Consider the following 20,106-nt stretch of genomic DNA (forward strand, 5'->3'; position numbering starts at 1 on the left):
TTTTTTAAAAAACTTATTTCCTTTTTCCTTGTAATAATAAAACAGTACCTTGTACTTGATCCCAACTAAGATATAATTAATCCTTATTGGAGCTAAAGCCAGGCTATTGGGTTTATTTAATATTTACATGATTTTCTAGTAGACTTAAAGTACGAAAATCCAAAATATGGAACGATTCATTATCCGGAAAACCCCAGGTCCAGAACATTCTGGATTACCGGTCCCATACCTGAAGTAATATATGAAAAAAAACTTGAAAAGGGCTTTAAGGCTTGTTTCACGTTTATTGTTGTAGAAGACAGACAGACATGCATACAGTATTAATGCGAAAGTTAAGAACATTTATTATAAAACAGGACACCATATTTTCATGTGAATACATTTAAACTGATAAAATAGATAGAAAACCCTTATGCCTAGTAATTATAGGTTGTCAGGGAAGGGATGGGGTTTACTGGGCGATAGACAAGAGGGTTGGTAAGCATCTGGGGATGCTTCAAGAAGTAGCAGTCCACTGCCAGGATCTTTCTGGCATCGAGAAATGGCTTCTTTATAATCTATTTTCTCCTTGGTGACAGGGTCAACAAGATCCTTCTTATAATGTGCCTCATCCTGAATTTGATCAGCCAGTTCTTTACTCACCAGGCCCTGTTCTACTGCCTCAGAAACTGGGATTCGGCCTGTTTGTTTTGTGTCGATGAGACCTCCTGTGAGATGCTGGACAATCAAGTATGGTAAAGCTTTCTCTTTAGGCATTAGGTTCTTCTGAACAGCTTCTCCAAGAGATAATCACTTTTTGCTAACCGGATCCTCTACACCTGTGAAGGCTTTCTGTGCATGGAGCAGACTCTGTGTGTTACTGCTATCGATCAGGCCCCTCTCTATAGCTTTATGAACTGAATATCTCTCTTTGCTCATAATGTGAATGATACCACCAGTGGCTGCCTGGGCTTCAAGCATCTTCTGACCAGTTTCAGCATCTAGTATTTTCCTTGTTAACGCACTTCTGATTGTGCATTTGCTGTCTGTGCTTTTGTCATATATGCCAGCAATTGGGAAGGTGTCATCGTGAAACACTTTGGGAGCACTCTGTGTGAATAAGCTGCGAGACTGAGTATAAGTTGGGGATTTGGGTCCAATTATTAAACCAATTGAGAGCGATGGGGGCTTTTCTCCAGCCACCAGAAGGGCAAATTCAGAAATAGGGAGCTTGCCATCACGGTACATCTGTAGTTCTTCTTTGGTGACTTTCTTGGTCCTTATGGCATCCTCAATGGAATATTGTTTGCCACTCTTCTTATCCAAAAGGACAGAAATTTCACCACTGGAACCCATGGTGGAAATCTCTTCCCAGTCACACTCTAATTCTTGCAGTTGGATATATTGACTCCTGTCTATGATGCCCCTTTTATAAGCTTCATAGGGAGACATTTCTTTACCCATATCGGGGTCCAGAATAGAAATTTTTGTGGAAACATTTGTCTCCCTCATTTGTGTCTCTTGGTTGCGTTCTTCTCGATTGACACGAGACTGCAGCTCCCTAATATTTCTTTCCTTCTCATAAATGGCATCTTTTTCCGAAAGAATTTTGGTTTCAAAAAGGGACAGCTCATGACCCAATTGCATCTTTTTCTGACGTTCAATCTCTGCTTTCTGTGACAGCAATCGAGATTCCTTGCTGAGGAACACACTTTTTTGCTGCTGTTGTCTCCTCAGCTCCAGTAGTTCATTTTCTTTGGTTGACTTTTCTTGTTGTAGCTGCAGTTTTGTTTTCTTAAGATCGGCTTCCTCCTTTGACCAGGTATTCTTCATTGCATCAACCCTTTCTATCTTTTCTGTGAGTCCTTTGCTCTCATCTTCCAAGTCTTGCCTTGCATTACGTGCTTTTAAAAACAGTTCTCTCAACCTGACTCTCTCGTTCTCAAGCACCTTGTCCTTTTCCACTCGAATAACTTCCTTGTAAATGGTTTTCTCCAGAGATTTCTCCCTCTGTAGAATATCTATCTTCATTTGCAGGTTTTTACATTCTCTTTCTATGTTTAGATATTGGCTTCTTTCATTATCTAATTCACTGCGAAGAGAATTAGCTGCTTTTTCCATAACAGGGTCCCTTTCTACCTTAACAACTTCCTCCATAACAATCTTCTCCTGCACAGGAGCAGGGCTTTCCTTTATCTCCTTGATCCTCAGCGTAATCTGACGCAGCTCTTTTTCTGCCGCCAACTTCTTGTCTCTTTCTTCTTGAAAGTTAAGCAGTTTCTGCTGCTCTTCCACTAAGGTACGTAACTGCTGCACCTCACGTTCCAGACGCCGCCTGTTGCTTACTGCATCATCAAGTGCCCTGCTTAGCCTGAAATGATCATCTTTTATTTTGGGGTCTTGCTTAACAAGGACCACCTCTTGCACTACAACCCTCTCCCCTGGCTTTCTTCTTTCAAGCAGAATGTACTTGCTCTGTAAGTCATACACAATATTCTCCACTTCCCTCCTTTTCTGAGCCTCATCTCGTACTTCTTGACGAAGACGTTCTGCTTCCTTTATTAGTACTGGATCATTTTCATACTTGACTACCTCATTATTGACTGTTTTAGTTTCCACTTTTGACCTCTCCAGTTTCCAGTCATCTCTCCCGTTAGTGAGTTTGGATTTCAGCTCCAGGTTCTTGACGTTAGTTGCTTCCATATCCTTCATTTGTACCTTCAATTTTTCTATTTCCTTTTGCAACTCTGGGCTTTTCTCTAGTTTGACCACCTCATTGACAACTTCTTTATACTCCACTATGGGTTTCTGGGATTTCAGCGTAAGCACCTGAGAATGGACTGTATCAAACTCCTTATCAGACATGGATTTTCTAGAGCCGAGTTCTTGCAGCACAGACTTCAGCCTTGCAATCTCCTTCTTAGTTTCTGGTTCTACGATAAAGACTTCATTGACTCTTTCTTTGATTTCAATTTTGGGCTTCTGCTTCTCTACCACCATGTACTTAGATTGTAGCTCTGTCAGCTCTCGTGTAACAACCACACTTTTGTTTCTTTCTTCTTCAATTAATGTCCTTAGCCTTGCTGCTTCCTTCAGGATTTCTGGATCCTGTTCAACCTTCTTTATCTCCTTAACTATAACCTTGGGCTCAACAGACTTAATCAGCTTTTCCAGCTCCTCGGCTCGGGTCCTCAGCTTCACCACGTTCTCCTGAAGTGATTTTCTTCTGAATTTCTCATCATCAATCTGTAGCTGAAGTGACATTGCAGCCTTTGCCATTTCTGGATCCCGCTCTAACTTTACCACCTCTTTCAACACTACTTTCTCTATTATATTTGGTTGTTTCTGCTCCAGAATCAGCACTTCTTTCTTTAGTCTCTCTAATTCCAAAGAAATTGAATTATTTTCTTCTTTCAGTTGCTTTATTTCCTTTGTGAGAGACTGAGCATTTGACTCCAAATCACAATCTTTTTCTATCTGTGTGACCTCTTTAGTCAACAACTGTGGCTTAATGTTCTTCCTTTGCTCCTCCAAAGTTGCCAGCCGTTTTCTTACCATGTTTATCTCAGACTGAGTGATCTCTCTTTCCTTGTTAGTCTGTTCTACTTGGCTTTTCCTTGCTGACAGATCACTCTCTACCTTAGGCTCCCTGTAATACTGTACCACCTCTATTTCCTCTATGCGCTCCACTGGTCTTTGTGTCTTCAGTAATATCAAACGTTTTGTGTTCTCCTCCAATGTCTGCTGTACTTGAGCCACCTTCTTCTTTTCTTCCTGTAGCTGGTTGGACAGATTCTCTGACTCTCTGACAGATCTCAGAGTATTTTCTGAGCGCAGGTTTTGCTGAGTTATAGCCTGGATTCCATCTGTACCATCAGACTGGCAAAAATAGAAATAATATAATATATTAGATTGGGATGGTTCAGTATAAATGCAACTAGTAATTATTCGTAATATCCAATGTTTATTTCAGGGCCATTGACACTGTGCATATGACAACAATAGATTGTATTTTTAGTTTCTGACCTATGTCAAATAAAAGCAAATGAAATAAGCCATAATTGGGAACCAAAGGGTCACTTGTGATGTGCCACTCTCCATTCATTTCTATCGAATTTTTAAAAGAGTATTTATCAGTGGGTGAAAGTGAAAGTTCATCTTTTGATAAATACATCTTTCAAAGTCCCATAGAAATGAATGGAGAGTGGCGGAATTTCACAGGACTGTGGCGATCTCTAACTTCACTCTTTGATAAATATACCACTTAAAGGGATGGTTCACCTTAGGTTAACTTTTAGTATGTTATAAAATGGTCAATTCTAAATTAGTTTCACTTGGTCTTCATTATTTATTTTTTATAGTTTTTGAATTATTTGCCTTCTTCTTCTGATTCTCTCCAGCTTTCAAATGGGGGTCACTGACTTCTTCTAAAAACAAATGCTCTGTAAGGCTACACATTTATTGTTATTGCTACTTTTTACGACTCATCTTTCTACACCCTCTCCTATTCATATTCCAGTCTCCTATTCAAATAAGTGCATGGTTGCTAGGGTAATTTGGACCTTAGTAACCAGATTGCTGAAATTGCAAACCTGAGAGCTGCTGAATAAAGCAAAATAACTCAAAAACCACAAATAATAAAAAATTTAAACCAATTACAAATGGTCTCAGAATATCACTCTCTACATCATCCTAAAAGTTATATCAAAGGTGAACAACCCCTTTAAGGTTAAAACAGAGAGGTGAAAGGAAAAGTTTTTATCATCAGGCTATTAGGCTTCACAATCAATTTTGATGAATTAATCTTGATGAACCCATGAACATATATATATATTTATTTTTGTGGTAGTTTTAGATGTTGTTACCCTTTGGTTGCTGTGTTTTGTTAACAATATTGCACTTTAGTAAGTATTGTTTACAATATATGCACAATGCACTCAAATTTATGGATATTGTTAGTGTTTCACAGAAAGAAATTTAGTATGCATTGTTTAATGCATTGCACTGTTGTGTTTTATATTTAAGCAGTATTGCACCATTTTTATGCACTAGTTACATTGGTATTCAAAAATTACACAGTTTTGGAATGATCAGGGTACAATTCACTACAGGTTGTACTTGTATAACTTTGTATTTGACAAATAAAGGAATCTATTTATCTATCTAGCTCTCCAAGAAAGATGCACCAATATATATTCAATGGGCCAAGGCAGAGCCGGGCCAACCCGGCCAGCCGCCCTAGACAACCTGGCGGGCCACGGCGCCGGCTCTGTGCGCGCTCAACTGCGCATGCGCGAAATGTTGCTCCAGCGCGCATGCACGAAATTTCGCTCCAGCGCGCATACGCGAAATATGTGCGTGCATGCGCAGAAGAGCATTTATGCGCAAGACACCAGCGGGAGTCGGGGAGAGACGGGACCGGACCCAGGGTAGGCGACAGAGCAGGTACGTGCCTGGTGCCCCCTCAGCTTTGCGCCCTAGGCACGTACCTACTCTGCCTACCCCTAGTTCCGGCCCTGGGCCAAGGTGGAAAATAAATATGGTGCTTTGCCCTCATTTTTTGCACCTTGGCCCATTTTGGGTTAACGAGGCCCCTTATGTTGCGTTTCATTTACTATCCCTGCAGTCCCAAGACCAGTATGCTAATTATCTGGATGTTAGAACTAGCGCATAAAAAGTGAGCAATGCGGCACATACCTTATCCAAAACTTTCTTGGCAAACTCCATCTGAGTAAGCTGCTGCCTACTCTCCACAGCAGCCTGGCTGTATCGCGTCACTAGATCTTTTTGCTGTAGAAAGAAAAGTTTATCAGAAAACCCAGTCCAGAAAGATGGAACAATTGGTATAAACGTTCTTAACTTGACTTTTAGTGACAGAGCAAGAACAATATTTTGTTGTTGCTTTCCCTTACTACAGCATCCCTACTAATTAAACTGCAATATTTAATGGGCCACAACTACCTGAATAATGAATAACCTAAATAGTGATGGGCGGAATAAATTCGCCCATCACTAAACCTAAACCCTATCAGAACAGGGAAGTACAAGAGCACTAAATTTCAGAGTCATTCTGGTTAAAACACATGACAGCAATGCAAACATGCTTGGGTTCCCTACTTGAAAACCTGTAGCCTGCCAGCTGTTAATGAATTATAATTTTAAGTACAGGTATAGGATCCCTTATCCGGAAACCCAATATCCAGAAAGCTCCGAATTACGGAATGGCTGTCTCCCATAGACTCCTTTTTATCCAAATAATCCAAATTTTTAAGAATGATTTCCTTTTTCTCTGTAATAATAAAACAGTAGCTTGTACTTGATCCCAACTAAGATATGATTAATCCTTATTGGAAGCAAAACCAGCCTTTTGGGTTTATTTAATGTTTAAATGAATTTCTAGTAGACTTAAGGCATGAAGATCCAAATTACAGAAAGATCCGTTATCCAGAAAACCTCAGGTCCCGTGCATTCTGGATTACAGGTCCTGACTGCCAAAATGCTTTCAGTGGGTGCTGAGAATTCCAATTATGCCATTACTTGAGGCCAAATGTTGGATTCCTAGTGAAAAAGTACCCTTGCTCTCTGCCATACAAAGTGGCACGCAGCAACCATCCAAATAACCCTTTTTATAATATCAGTTGCACCTCACCTGTTCTTCTATTCCTTGCTGCATAGATACACCCTTTGGTTTTTTAGAAGGGACAGGGTTGGTGGAGGAAAGGGTCGTACTGTACCGACTGGCTTGTTTTTCATAGTCCTGTGAAAGAAAATACAGTTAATGACCTTACATGGTATTTAACATTTAAGTCGCAGGACCATAACATTTTATAAGACTTAAATTATATAACAATATTTTTGGACTAGACTAGTGGATATGGTAGGTTCATTTTGTACTAAACAGCAGAGGTGATAGGAAATCAGTTCCAATTTGATGTACTTACATCAAAAGCATTCACTAGGTCGTCTGAAAGTTTAACCACATTATTCTTCTCTGGTTCTTTGCTCTGGATCTCATCCAACCGCCTCTAAAATAAAATCCATTCAAATCATTTTCATTATGACTCAAAAATCTACCCATCAAACAAGATGTGCCATGTGCAGTTCTGGCAAATTAAAACTCATCTTTTTGTTTATGCACATTCTCAATGAATATGGCTTCTGTTGAACATATAGTATATAGCCTATTGTTTTATTTTTAGCACACACACACACACACACACACACACACACACACACACACACACACACACACACACACACACACACACACACACACACACACACACACACACACACACACACACACACACACACACACACACACACACACACACACATATATATATACAATATCAAAACAGGGGGGTTGTGGGAGCACTCTAAAGGCTTTAAAGTATATATGTATAAGTATAATAAATGCTATTGCATATGTACCCAAAACAGGGGTTATTTTGTTACAAAGTTATGATCATAAAATTGATAAGCCACCATACCACGTCAAGGTAAACCCCGAATGGCGGTCCCTAACTTGTTTTATATTTTATGTGCATTTTAGCATTACCTGTAATCAATGTCCGTTGAACGCTGTTATTTCAGTGAGGGCTAAATCCTCCCCAGCCAGCAATCAGGCTTTTAAAGGAGAGATATTCCCAAAACAAACGCCCAATTTTAAAAGCATAGGATATATATATATATATACAGTATACATTGTGGTAGAGTGACCAAAATTATGTGGGGGGGAAAGGTGTTTTTGTTTCCTTAGTGGGAGAGGTAAGCTCCAAGAAAGGTGGTAATAAACAGAGAATGAGTTCTCAGTTCAAAGACTTTAGTTGCCATATCTTGGAAGCTGGAGTATTCTGAAAGGAATAGGCAAGCCAGGGACTCCTATCCAGTAGTCCAGCTCATGTATTGGAGCTCACTTTCCATGGGAAGGCTGTCCTGTGGAAAACTATTTAATTCTAATGAGACTGTTAGGAAGCTCTCTCTGAGCAGAGCAAAGAGCAGGATGGCTACCTGCCTGAGTGAGGGCTGTGGGTTTTACCTGCAATTCAAGCAGCAGAGGGAGCCCATGACCAGAGAGAGTCTGTCTGACTGAGGAAAGACAGGAGGCTGAGCAATTCCCACAGAAGAATCAAGAATACAGGGGTGACCCCAACTAATGTGTTTATACTGGTAGTTCACAAGGGGCCCAGTTTAGTGAGGGAACTCATCAAATGTGTGAAGGTAGCCGCCCAGTGGGCAGGATTTATTTTTATGATTTGTGTTTTGTATCCTGAAGTGGTCACCCCTGCCTTAAAAAGATGAAAGTGTCTGTTCTGGATCCCGCAAGCTTGCACAGCCAACTGTGCCCTTGTAATTGGAACAATTTTAGAGACCAGCTAATCCAATTGTGTGTTGTATTATGTTTCTGCTTGTTTCTAAATCCAACTACATCATATGATGCATCTAACTTCATTACCCTTTACTTCATAAACTCTGCTCACCTTCTGAGACTGCAGCTTGTGGTTGACTTGGCTGGGGCTATCTGATGATGTGACTTGGTTTTTAGGAAGACCTTTCAGCCAGGTGTCCAGAGCCTTATAGGAAGATTTATACTGTTGATAAGGCAGGCTGGTGTCTCTCAGTATCTTCTCTCTGATGAGATATTACAGAAAAACACTATTTTTACCTGTCATACCCGTTACCAATCTTTAGACTTTTCCTTCTGTGGGTTGTGTCCAACCCTCACTTACCTCTGGTCAAGCTGGTCAGCAACAGCATGGTAGCGGTCATTGAGATGTTGAACTTGGGTGCGTTGGCGTGGCAGGTCAGGCGAATGTTCCTGGCAGTTAGTCTGTAGAGAGCTGCATGCCAGCTCGGTGTCCTTCAGGCTCCTGTTTAGCTTCAAAAGATTGTCTTGTTTGTCTACAAGGTCTCTCTTCATTTTCTGGGAGAGAAAAGTAGAGCCAATATTGCAGATGGTATGTTCCATTTAAATTCTACATGCTGTGAATGTTGTGGTGTTTATACAAATGGCCTGTAGGTGTCACTGTGCACAAGAGTTATACTGTGTATACATAGTACTTTCTATACTGCTTAAAGTGTTAGAGTTGAAGTTCCTGTTGAAGCGTAATGGCTACACGAATCTGCTAATAAAGCACTGTTATATTCTACTCATCCTCAGCTACCAAAACATAAATGTATTCCTACCACCCTGCTGTGATTTTATTAATGGTTTTCTGCTTGTCTACTCTGTAAAGTAGTCTCTATCTCTGTGAACTCACCCATAGTTCTTAAGTACCCATTTCACCTAGGTTGCTTCTTGGTTTTTTGTCACCTAACATGGCAGAACTGATGCCACCTCCCTATTCTCACCCTCCTGCTGGTGTCCTCTCTCATATCAGAAGCTCCCACAGCCTTCTCTGGAGATCATGCACGGAACAGCGTACCTGAATTTCAGAGGCCCGCTCTTGTAGTACATTTGGGGAGTATAGGATCACACCATCCTGCACCAAGGAATTCTCAAATCCGCTTATCATTTCATCAGTCTTCTTAATCTGATTTTCCAAGTTCAAAGATGCTTTGGCCCTGCAGAAAAGACAGAATTGTGTTACCGTAGACCTAAAATTGCAATTTCTAAGAGAATGTTATACATCAGTAGTAGGTAACCTGGAGGCTGAAGTAAAAATAATGCTCTCTCAGTAGAAGATCCAGAGGTTGCTTTCTTCTAGAGGTCTACACATAGAGACTTTTTTGTGTGTAGAAAAAAAGCTAACATTTCTGTAATTTTATGTGTTGCAAATTTACTCTGTCTTTAGAAGTTATAAAATATTGGACTCTTGGAACAATATCTTGCATGCAGAGTTTTAAATATTGTCATGCACTGTAACATTGGTTTAGCTTTCATGCTTTTTGGTAGCAATGCACCAAATCCAGGAATTCTTAATTGTGAGCCAAAATTAACCCACACCCTTAAAGTCAACTGATTTTAAAGAGCTGGCCAACTGATCAGAATTAAGAATTAAGGTTGAATTCTTCTCTGTATAGGAACAGATGTATCAGGAGAACTCAGATTCAGTTTGGTGTAATTGAACCTAAAGCATTAAGCCAATCATGGAAAACCCGAAGCCAACTTACTCCTCTCCATAGAGCGAACTTAGGACCTGGACATCTTTGTACTTGTTGTTGATATTTGATTGTATGCTGGGGAGCTGGGAGGCTACTGTTCCTACTGGGCTCTTGTTCAGGAAAGCCTTGCACTCTTTCTGCACTGTGTCCTTCTCCAATGCTATGTTTTGCAGCCGAAGGTCAGTCCCCTATAAAGGATTGGAAAATAGCAATGCAAGGTCACATTACACACTTAAAATTAAACCAGGGATGGCAAAATCAAAAACCTCCCATGCTCCCATGACAGCAACTTGCAAAGCAAGGGGTGGTCTGAACATTAGAGGGTAGAAGAAAAGTAGATTTTGTGATACTCACCGTTAAATCTCTTTCTCTCCAGTCGCTTGGGGGACACAGGGACTATGGGTATAGCTTGCACCACTAGGAGGCAGGACACAACAAAAAAGAAACATTAACTAATCCCTCCTCCTCCTGCTATAACCCGGCTCCCAGGCGGAGCCAAGCCAGTTTGTACCAAAGTACCGAACAGGAGGTTACCAACAAAAAACGTGAAACCTTAAAACTATGTACAATGAAAAAGAAGGCATGAAGACCATGTCTGAGGTACACATGAAGGCCTCACCAGGGAGGGAAGCCCTGTGTCCCCCAAGCGACTGGAGAGAAAGAGATTTAACGGTGAGTATCACAAAATCTCCTTTTCTCCTTGGTCTGCTTGGGGGACACAGGGACTATGTGGACATACCAAAGCTGTCCCAAGAAAACGGGCAGGAGGTAGAGGCCTACGTGGAACTAGCCACCACGTCTTGAAGTACCTTCCTGCCGAAGCGGGTGTCAGATGCCGCAAAGACAGATGTCCAAGTGGCAGCCTTGCACAACTGCTCAGCTGACGCCTGATTACAGAAAGCCCAGAAAGTACTCATCCCTCTAGTGGAATGGGCCTTAATCCTAGCTGGTGGGTTGAGTCCCTGAACAGAGTAAGCCCGCTGAATGGTCTGTTTGATCCAACGGGAAATAGCGGCCTTGGAGGCAGGGCCACCTCGGTGTGGGCCCGAAGGAACGACGAATAACGAATCCGCCTTGCGGACACCTTCGGTTCGATGTAGGTAAAACTTCAAGGCGCGGACCGGATCCAGAGTGTGGAGCGCCACCTCCTTAGGATTGGAAGGAGATGGACAAAAGGTAGGAACAGTGATCTCCTGGTTCAAGTGAAAGGAAGAGACCACCTTGGGAAGAAAGGAAGGGATAGTGCGAAGGACCACCCTATCCTGGTGAAAGGTGAGAAAGGGAGATCTGCAAGAAAGGGCAGACATCTCGGACACCCTGCGAGCCGAAGCAATGGCTATCAGAAAAACGGTCTTCCATGTGAGCCATTGCAGAGATATGGAAGATAGGGGTTCGAAGGGAACGAAGCACGAGAGAAAGGTCCCAAGACGGAACCCCTTGTAGGAAGGTCTTCACATCGGAATGTAAAGCAAGTCGCCTTTGAAAAAGGATGGACAGTGCCGAAATCTGGGACTTCAAGGATCCCAGAGAAAGACCCATCGAAAGGCCCTGTTGCAGAAAAGCCAGGATGTTAGCGATGGAAAAACGTAGGAAGTCCGTCCCATGACGTAGGCACCACTGATGGTAGGTAGACCAGACTCGGTGGTAGGTCTTGGCAGAGACTGGTTTGCGAGCCGCTCTCATGGTGAGAATCACGTCTTCGGAGAAACCTTTCTTCTTCAGAATGGCGGTCTCAACAGCCACGCCGTCAAGTTGAGGCTGGCTGGACACGGATGACGGATTGGTCCTTGGGACAGGAGATCTGGGGTGACTGGGAGAGTCCACGGATCGTCTATGGACAGGTTCACCAGTTCCGAAAACCATGAGCGACGAGGCCAGCTGGGAGCAATGAGAATGAGAGTCGTGCGTTCTCTGTGCAACATCTTTATCGTTCTGGGTAGAAGAGGCAGAGGAGGAAAGGCATATGCGAGCTGGAAGTCCCAGGGAGCTGTGGGTGCGTCTGCCGCTTAGGCAAGAGGATCCCGGCAGCGCGCGAAGAAAAGAGGCACCTTCCGGTTGTGGCCATGAGGTCGACCTCTGGAATTCCCCATTTTAGGGTGAGTTGCCGGAAGATGTCGTCCTTTAGGGACCATTCGCCTGGGTCCAGGGACTGTCTGCTGAGGAAGTCCGCCTCCTCATTTGAGAAGCCCCGGAATGTAGATTGCTGACAGATGCGCCTGGTGAGTCTCTGTCCAGCGAAAGATTAGTCCGATCTCGTTTAGAGCACCTCTGCTTCTTGTGCCGCCCTGATGATTGACGTAGGCTACTGCGGTGGCATTGTTGGATTGGATTCTGATCGCCTGACCCGCCAGAAGGTGCTGCCAGTGGAACATGGCGAGACGAATGGCTCGAATCTCCAGGAGATTGATGTGGAGGCGTTGCTCTGCTGGGGACCAGAGGCCCTGTGCGGAGAGCCCCCCTAGTACCGCTCCCCAGCCGGAGAGGCTAGCATCGGTGGCTAGGAGTTTCCATTGAAGATCCCCGAGGGGTCTGCCCGTGGTGAGGTGACTGGAGTGGGTCCACCAGAGAAGGGACGCCCTGGTCCTGGGTGACAGGCGAATCTCCTGAAGCAGGGATTTGCGTTTCCAGGCCGAGAGGATGTTCCATTGAAGTTCCCGGAGGTGGAATTGCGCGAAGGGGACTGCTTCTATGGTCGACACCATGACACCCAGGACCTTCATGCAAAACTTGGCCGTGTGCTTCGGCTTCGAAAGAAGAAGAAGGACTAGGGAGCGCAGGTGATGGACCTTGTCCAGAGGAAGAGACACCGTTTGTGTTTCCATATCGAACAGCGTCCCCAGGAATACCATCGACTGACTTGGGGTCAAGGAAGACTTGTCGCGGTTGATGTACCAACCCAACTCCTGTAAGCTGTCCATAGTCAGCCGCAGAGCCTGTTGTGCTGCCAGGAAGGTAGGAGCTTTGATGAGAAGGTTGTCGAGGTAGGGGGTGATGGACACCCCCGAAGTCCGGATCAATGCGGTGGCAACGGACATGATCTTGTTGAAGACTCGGGGGGCAGAGGTGAGACCGAAGGGGAGAGCCCGTGAATTGGAAGTGCAGGCTGCGGACAGCAAATCGTAAGAACCTCTGATGGGGAGGGAAAATGGGGACGTGCCGGTACGCGTCCTTGATGTCCAGGGAGGTGAGAAATTGGCTTGGGGACATGGCCGCAATGACGGAACGGAGAGACTCCATCTTGAACTTCCTCGGACGAATAAAAAGGTTGAGTTCCTTGAGGTCCAGAATTGGACGGGCCGATCCGTCCTTCTTGGGAACCACAAAAAGATTGGAATAGTAGCCCCTGAATCTCTCCCGGGGAGGCACTGGAATGATGACATCCGATAGAAGTAGGTTGTCTATAGCGTCTAGAAGAGCTTGAGCCTTGACGGGTTCCTGGGGTAACCTGGACATGAAGAAGCGGTGAGGCGGAGAGGAAAACTCTAAGTGAAAAGGAAATGCAGGAGTCCCTCCAGCTACTTGTCCATGGAATCCTTGAAGGACGCTGCGTCAGGGACCGGCAGAGCGGTGTTCTTAGAAAGGCGTGATACAGGGGGATCCACCGAAGGAGGGGAGGACCACTTGTCCGTGAGATCCGAAGGAAACGGATATAGCCTAAGAAAACGTCTGTTAGATTGATAGCGCCTCTCGGCCTTGTCCCATTCCTGTTGGATGATCTGATCAAGCTGTTCATGAGAGGGAAAACAGGGGGAAATTCGGTTCCTTCGCTTGAAAAGGCCCGAGGATGAGCTAGAGCTGGTCCCAGGATCCTGCAAATGTAAAGTCTCTAGTACGGAGGAGACAAGGGAGTCAATGGCCTCGGAAGAGAATTTAGGGGAATCCTCATCCTCATGCTCCGAACCATGGGATAGTTCGCCGTCAGAAAGGGACTGTTCGTCCCCGGAACCTAGAGGAATAGGAAAAGGGGAAAAGGACTCCTCGTCACTGTCAGCAGCAGAGGGAGAAACCGCCCTGCACTTAGATGGCTTGGGTTTGGGGTTGTCCAGACGAGCTAGTAGTCTGTCTAAGGAATCAGCGAGTTTGGGAATGCCAGAGGCCAGTTGAGAAGCCCACTGAGGAGGGGAGGGGCGACCCAGAGAGGAATAGGATCGGAGCCTTGGGCCGCTGATGCCCCATGGGTGTCTACGCTTACCTGGGTTCTAGGCCCTGGATTTTCCGGAGCAGGCTCAGGTAGCTTACACGAGGAGCAGAGAGGTTCCTTGTTACCGATTGGTAAACGTTTGCGGCATTTGGCACAGGCCAGATACGAAATTTTAGCAGGTGGAGCCGTCCTTGGAAAGAGGGTATCACTGGAACTCTCATACATGGTGCTCTAGAATGAAATCAAATATGTTAGGCAATAATAAACAATAGTGACCCTTCCCAGAAGGCGTTGGGTCTGCTGGGGAGCAGGGGTGTAGAGTAGCCCTATACAGAAACCCCCCCCCCCCTTTCTAGCTAGGTGTCCAAAATGCCTGAGGTGGTGAAGGCAGGAACCCAGAAGCTGAAGGGTTAAGGGTAGAGCGATTCAGGGTGATCCTGATATGGATCTTGATATGGGCGCAGAGTTCGTTGGCCAGCAGAGAGCAAAAGGCGCCAGGTACAGGAGCTGCGCTGGGAGTGCTGAGCAGGAGCGCGTGTGAGCAAATAAACAGGGCGCGAAGGAGAGATCCGCCCCTCCTGAGTGACGCGCAAAAAGTGCGCACCTCCCTGATGCGACTGCAGGGCCCGCCCACCGAAGGATCCGCCCCAGCATGGAACGCAAGAGCGCTATGCGGCAGAGAGGAGAAGGCCAGAGGCGCGCCTGCAGCAGGAAACGCCAGGCCTGCTGAAGGAAAAAAAACCCCTGGGACGCACAGCTCTGCTACCGGAAGGAAAAAGGTTATTACCTTAGGACGCTGTTAAGTCAATAACCACACACACACACACACACACTGGGAGAAACATTTGCTAGTGTATGGGTGCAGTAAGAAGCGGATACAGGCAGGAAGGACAAAGGTGTGCTTACCTGCCAGATCAGTAATCCGCAGTCTGCCGGCCAGACAGTTCCGCTCCATATATGAGAGGGGGGGGGGGCTAGAGCCTGGGTGGTCAGTGCCAGGGCACAAAAGACCCCGGAGACAACCAGTTGGAGGGGGACATGAAAGCAAAGCACGCAGTGTGGATGCCCATTCCAGCCTCATTGTGTAGAAGAAATAATAAGTAATTAAATAAAAATAAGAGAAAAATAAAAAACAAAATCTAACTCCAGAAGGGAGAACACGTCCTAACCTCCTGAGGACACAACGAAAACTGGCTTGGCTCCGCCTGGGAGCCGGGGTATAGCAGGAGGAGGAGGGATTAGTTAATGTTTCTTTTTTGTTGTGTCCTGCCTCCTAGTGGTGCAAGCTATACCCATAGTCCCTGTGTCCCCCAAGCAGACCAAGGAGAAAATCAAATACTATGTAAAGTATGGATGTTCAAGCTGCATTTGAAATTGGCCACCGACTGGACAAATAATATCTGTAATTTCATGGAGTAACATGAGATTTACACGTTAAGTCTCTGCTCTTTATTTGCATTAACATGTAAACAGCATTTTGTTTGGTCAGATAAGAAGTGCACTTTGGTAGAATAGCTCTATTTTTTAGTAAAATATCATTCAATTCCACCTATATTTGTTACAAATAAATGGTTGGTTTTATAAAAATATCTGTGTCTTATCATCTCACCTCTTGTTGTTTCAGCCTCCCAGCCAAATCTTGACTGGGTGAAGCCTGACTAACTGGAGAGCGTACCCTGGACAAAACCTCTTGCTCTGTGTTCTTCATCCTGGATCTTGTTTAGCTTGTTAAGGAGCTGATTTGCCTGGGGATCCTCACTTGGTATACTTGACACACGAGCTGGAGGTGCAGGTGGAGTGACAACTGGAACTGTTGAACAGGTTAAGTCAGTGTACAAAAATAAACAAAATGTCCAAATGAAGTGTAAACAATTAGTGTTATTTTGAACTAATGTTGCAGTTTCCCACCCATACTGCCCACATTGCAATATTTTCATGTGTGTGTGTGTGTTTGCCAGGTACTGCCTAGTAACTTACTTACTGTACCAGGTTCCCGGTTTCTGTTGGATTTCAGTGTGTTCTGTACAGCTGTCTTCTTCTTCTGTGCATCGCTTATCTCACCCTCCAGTCTGAAGATGACAAATAGAGGGAAAAAAACGTGTAGGCCCTTTGACAAATACTAGCAAAAAAAATTCAAGTGGAAAGTTTGAATGAACTATATTCTGAAGCTAGGATTTTGCATCACATAGCACATGATTTTGTCATTGATGCAGTTCCACTATGAAGCAAAAAGATAATGGAAAGGGCACCCACTTTCCCTCTTACATGACACTTACCTCTTCAATTTATCTATGGCCTCTTGGTCTGGAGGAGAGATTACAAAGCAGGCAGCTGGCACAGTTTTGGTCTCTCCCCCTGGAGCCTGTATAACCCAGTTGTCAGTCTTGCTGTTGTCCTTTAAAGTGAAGACCTCTCCCTTTGAGAACTGCATCTGTGCAGAAAAGGAGCACAGTTATCCTGTTAAGATCTTCCTCTTCAAGTCTTATTCATTTCTGTGGCATTCAGCTCTCATCCTAGCCCCCAATTCTTAGCACCCACCCCACAGTTATCTATTTATTACACACATCCTTGGATTTCAAGTTGTTAAAACACTTATGTGTCTGAGAGCTGGTAGAACGGCTTCTATGTTTCTTGCAACATACATCACATTTCCTCCATGTCCTTTTTAGTTTATGGCAGATGGTTGGGATACATGGCTAATTTCTTAGAATAGGGTATTAATTTTGGGCCCCTGACCAATATATAACGGTAGTGGTGTAAATGAGACATTCATCTAGTCATATTACATCAGCAGAATCCCAGTCACAAATGGAGTTGATGGTTAAGGGCTGCTTTGACTTTATCCTTCGCTGTTTGAGGGGCACAATCTCAGGGGGCCTTGTTTTTAAGAGCGGACAAACTCTTCTCAGCCTGGATCAGCTGCTTGTCTTCCTTTTCCAGCTGGAGCTGCAGTTCTGAAGCTGCCCCTGGTGCTGCCAAATTACTGAATTTGGTGTCAAGGTTTCTGTTGACCTCTTTTAAAGTGTGAGCGACGGTGTCTGCATCATCTTGAAACTGGAGGTAGAATTTGAAAAACATAATGAAAGACATATTACAAGCCCATAATGTTCTCACTGTCTGAACTTCTGTATTTATTATTAAAGCAATGATAATGCTGCTATAGCTCAGTATGGAGATTCTCATGGGGTGTGTGCAACCTCCCTCACCTTTTTGTACTCCTCTGCGTTCTTCAGATGGTTCTCCTGACAGATACACAGATTGAGAAAGTTTTGCCATTCATCCTTTAGAGCTTCGTGGTGGGCCTGCAAAATATTAAAAGTATAAGAACCATGTTACTAACAAGTGTACAAGCACAAGCAGATTCACAAGGTAGAGCAACAACATTACATCTCATCTTGTTTCGTCTATGCAGGTCCCAGGCTCCCAGCTCTTAGATGTCGGGATACAAGGTAAGTGGTTGTAGGTCAGAAGGATGACAATTTGCATTGACTTCATGCATTGTCTGATTTTCCATTTCATATGGATCTGTGCATACAGTAATTATTAAATAAGTAAGTTGCATTAAAGGGTTGATTTATATTAAAGGGAATCTGTCGTCATTTTAAACTTTTTTTTTTTTGCATTTTTATAAAAAACACACATCCATAAACACTGTCTGGCAAATAAAATGTTAATTCACAAATCCATGCATAAGTTATTTTAGTTTGTATTTTGTCATGGGGGCTTCCATTTTTGCTCATTACACATTCATCCTGTGCTGCTCTAACAGCAGGCACAGCATTACCTGTGTGCTTGGAGGCAGCCACTCTGTAATGAAAAGCCAGGTCGCACCACGACATGAGAATCTAGCTGAACACGCCCCCTCCCCTCTCTGCCCCTGTGTGATGTTTGGAGGAGAGAGGTCACATGTTTGCAGGGAAGCAATTACTTTCACTTTCCTACGTCCTGCTCTACAGCTGCACTAGCAGCCCCTCCTCCCACAGACTCTATAAAAAGCTCCTGTTGTTCTGTAAGTTTGTTCTCTGCTTTCCTTTGGAGGGGGGAACTTTCTCTCCTTGCTGCCTTCCTAGTTAGTTTTACTGGTTACTAGATGAGGTAAAGGAGCTGTGAGTTCCCTCTGCTATCCACCTCACACACACTGCGCTCCTTTCCTGCCTGCAATACTTCTTTTTTCATTAACTACTTACTGTCTCCTTTCTCCTGAGCTATTTTAACCCTTTCTAGACTTCCTCCTAAGTTTTCCTGGTTTTCAAGTATGTCCTTATTTTATCCTTTTTTCTATTCCCTGTCATCAGTCTTGGGAGTGTACCTCTGTGTTTCTCCTGTGTTTCATTTTTGTGTAAACAAATTTAAAAAAAATATCTATATAAAATATTTTTTCCAGTGCCCAAAATGAATTGTGTGTGTATATATATATATATTTTTTATTTTTTTTTTAAACGTAAGTGGGGGCAGTGATCTTATTTCAGTCCTTCTGAAGTGGTGTCAGTGGGAGCTTATCTTGATTCCTGTCTATTGTTCAATTGACAGGCTCAGCAGACAAGGCTCTATTTACATTACAGCAGCTTGTAGGAGGGAGGGGTAATGACATCACTCCAACTTGCAGTGCAGCAGTAAAGTGTGACTAAAGTTTATCAGAGCACAAGTCACATGACCTGAGGGCAGCTGGGAAATGTCAAAATGTCTAGCCCCATAGCAAATTTTAAAATTAGATATAAAAAAAATCCATTTCTTGTTTTGAAAAACGGATTTCAATGCAGGATTCTGCTGTAGTAGCACTATTAACTGATACATTTTGTAAAAAACATTTTTTTCCACGACAGTATCCCTTTAAGAAACATTAATGTTGTTTCACCTAAAGAGAGAGTACTTTACAGACACACATTACATGTTTACATATGGCCCCATGTTTCTTCCCCACACAAAATGTTTCTGCTCTATATAAGTTCTGTCTTTTGTCACTGTGACATGTTCATTGCCCTGGGCCATTTACAAGACCATTCTCACCTGAATGCAGGGGACGGCTGGATGATTTAGCTCGATCATCCTTTCCCCATCATCTAGAAGATGATTCACATTTTCTTCCTGTGGCAGCAGGTCCTCCATTTTAAATCTCTACAGAAAAGAGCGAATGAGGTTTTGCACTGCTCATTGTCTTTATTACAGCCTTTCTACACAGCCTGCTCACCCTTGATACTGAAAGGGAGATTTTTGTACTTACCATTAAATCTTTTTCTCTTGTCCTATATTGGGGGACACAGGCACCATGGGGATGAAGATCCTGCAGCTGGAGAATGGACACTAACTTGTTAACTTGTGACTCCTCCTCCTGCTCTGGGCTTCATCCCCTGCCTCCTCCTGTTACTTCCAGTTTCTACTGAAGAAGGAGCATAGCAACCCAAAACCGAAGAGGAACACAAGATACCCCTCAATAACATAGTAAATGGAATCATAAAATGATAAAACTTTAGCGAAACAACTATATACATAGTAAATAACAGTGTCAAAACAGGGGGGGAAGGCCTGTGTCCCCCAATATAGGACAAGAGAAAAAGATTTAACGGTAAGTACAGAATCTCCCTTTCTCTTGCCTAATTGGGGGACACAGGCACCATGGGGATGTCCCAAAGCAATCCCAGAGGGCGGGACACTGAAATTCCACCACTAGTGCTCAGAAATAACAGCCTGTAGCACCTTCCTCCCGAAAACAGCTTCGGCCGAAGCCTGTGTGTGTAACCTGTAAAATCGCGTGAAGGTATGATGGGAAGCCCAAGTGGCCGCTCTGCATATCTGTTCAGCCGATACTTGATGTCGAACAGCCCAGGATGTGCTAACCGATCGAGTAGAATGTGCTGTGATTCTCAGCGGAGGTTTTCTAC

General features: G+C 43.9%; 1 pseudogene; it reads right to left on the bottom strand.

Annotated features, from left to right (window-relative positions):
- Nucleotides 1-264: 264 nt before the first annotated feature.
- Nucleotides 265-20,106, bottom strand: part of LOC108705774 — a 37,620-nt pseudogene continuing 17,778 nt past the window's right edge.

Source organism: Xenopus laevis, chromosome 9_10S, assembly GCF_017654675.1.
Source record: "Xenopus laevis strain J_2021 chromosome 9_10S, Xenopus_laevis_v10.1, whole genome shotgun sequence".
NCBI lineage: Eukaryota > Metazoa > Chordata > Amphibia > Anura > Pipidae > Xenopus > Xenopus laevis.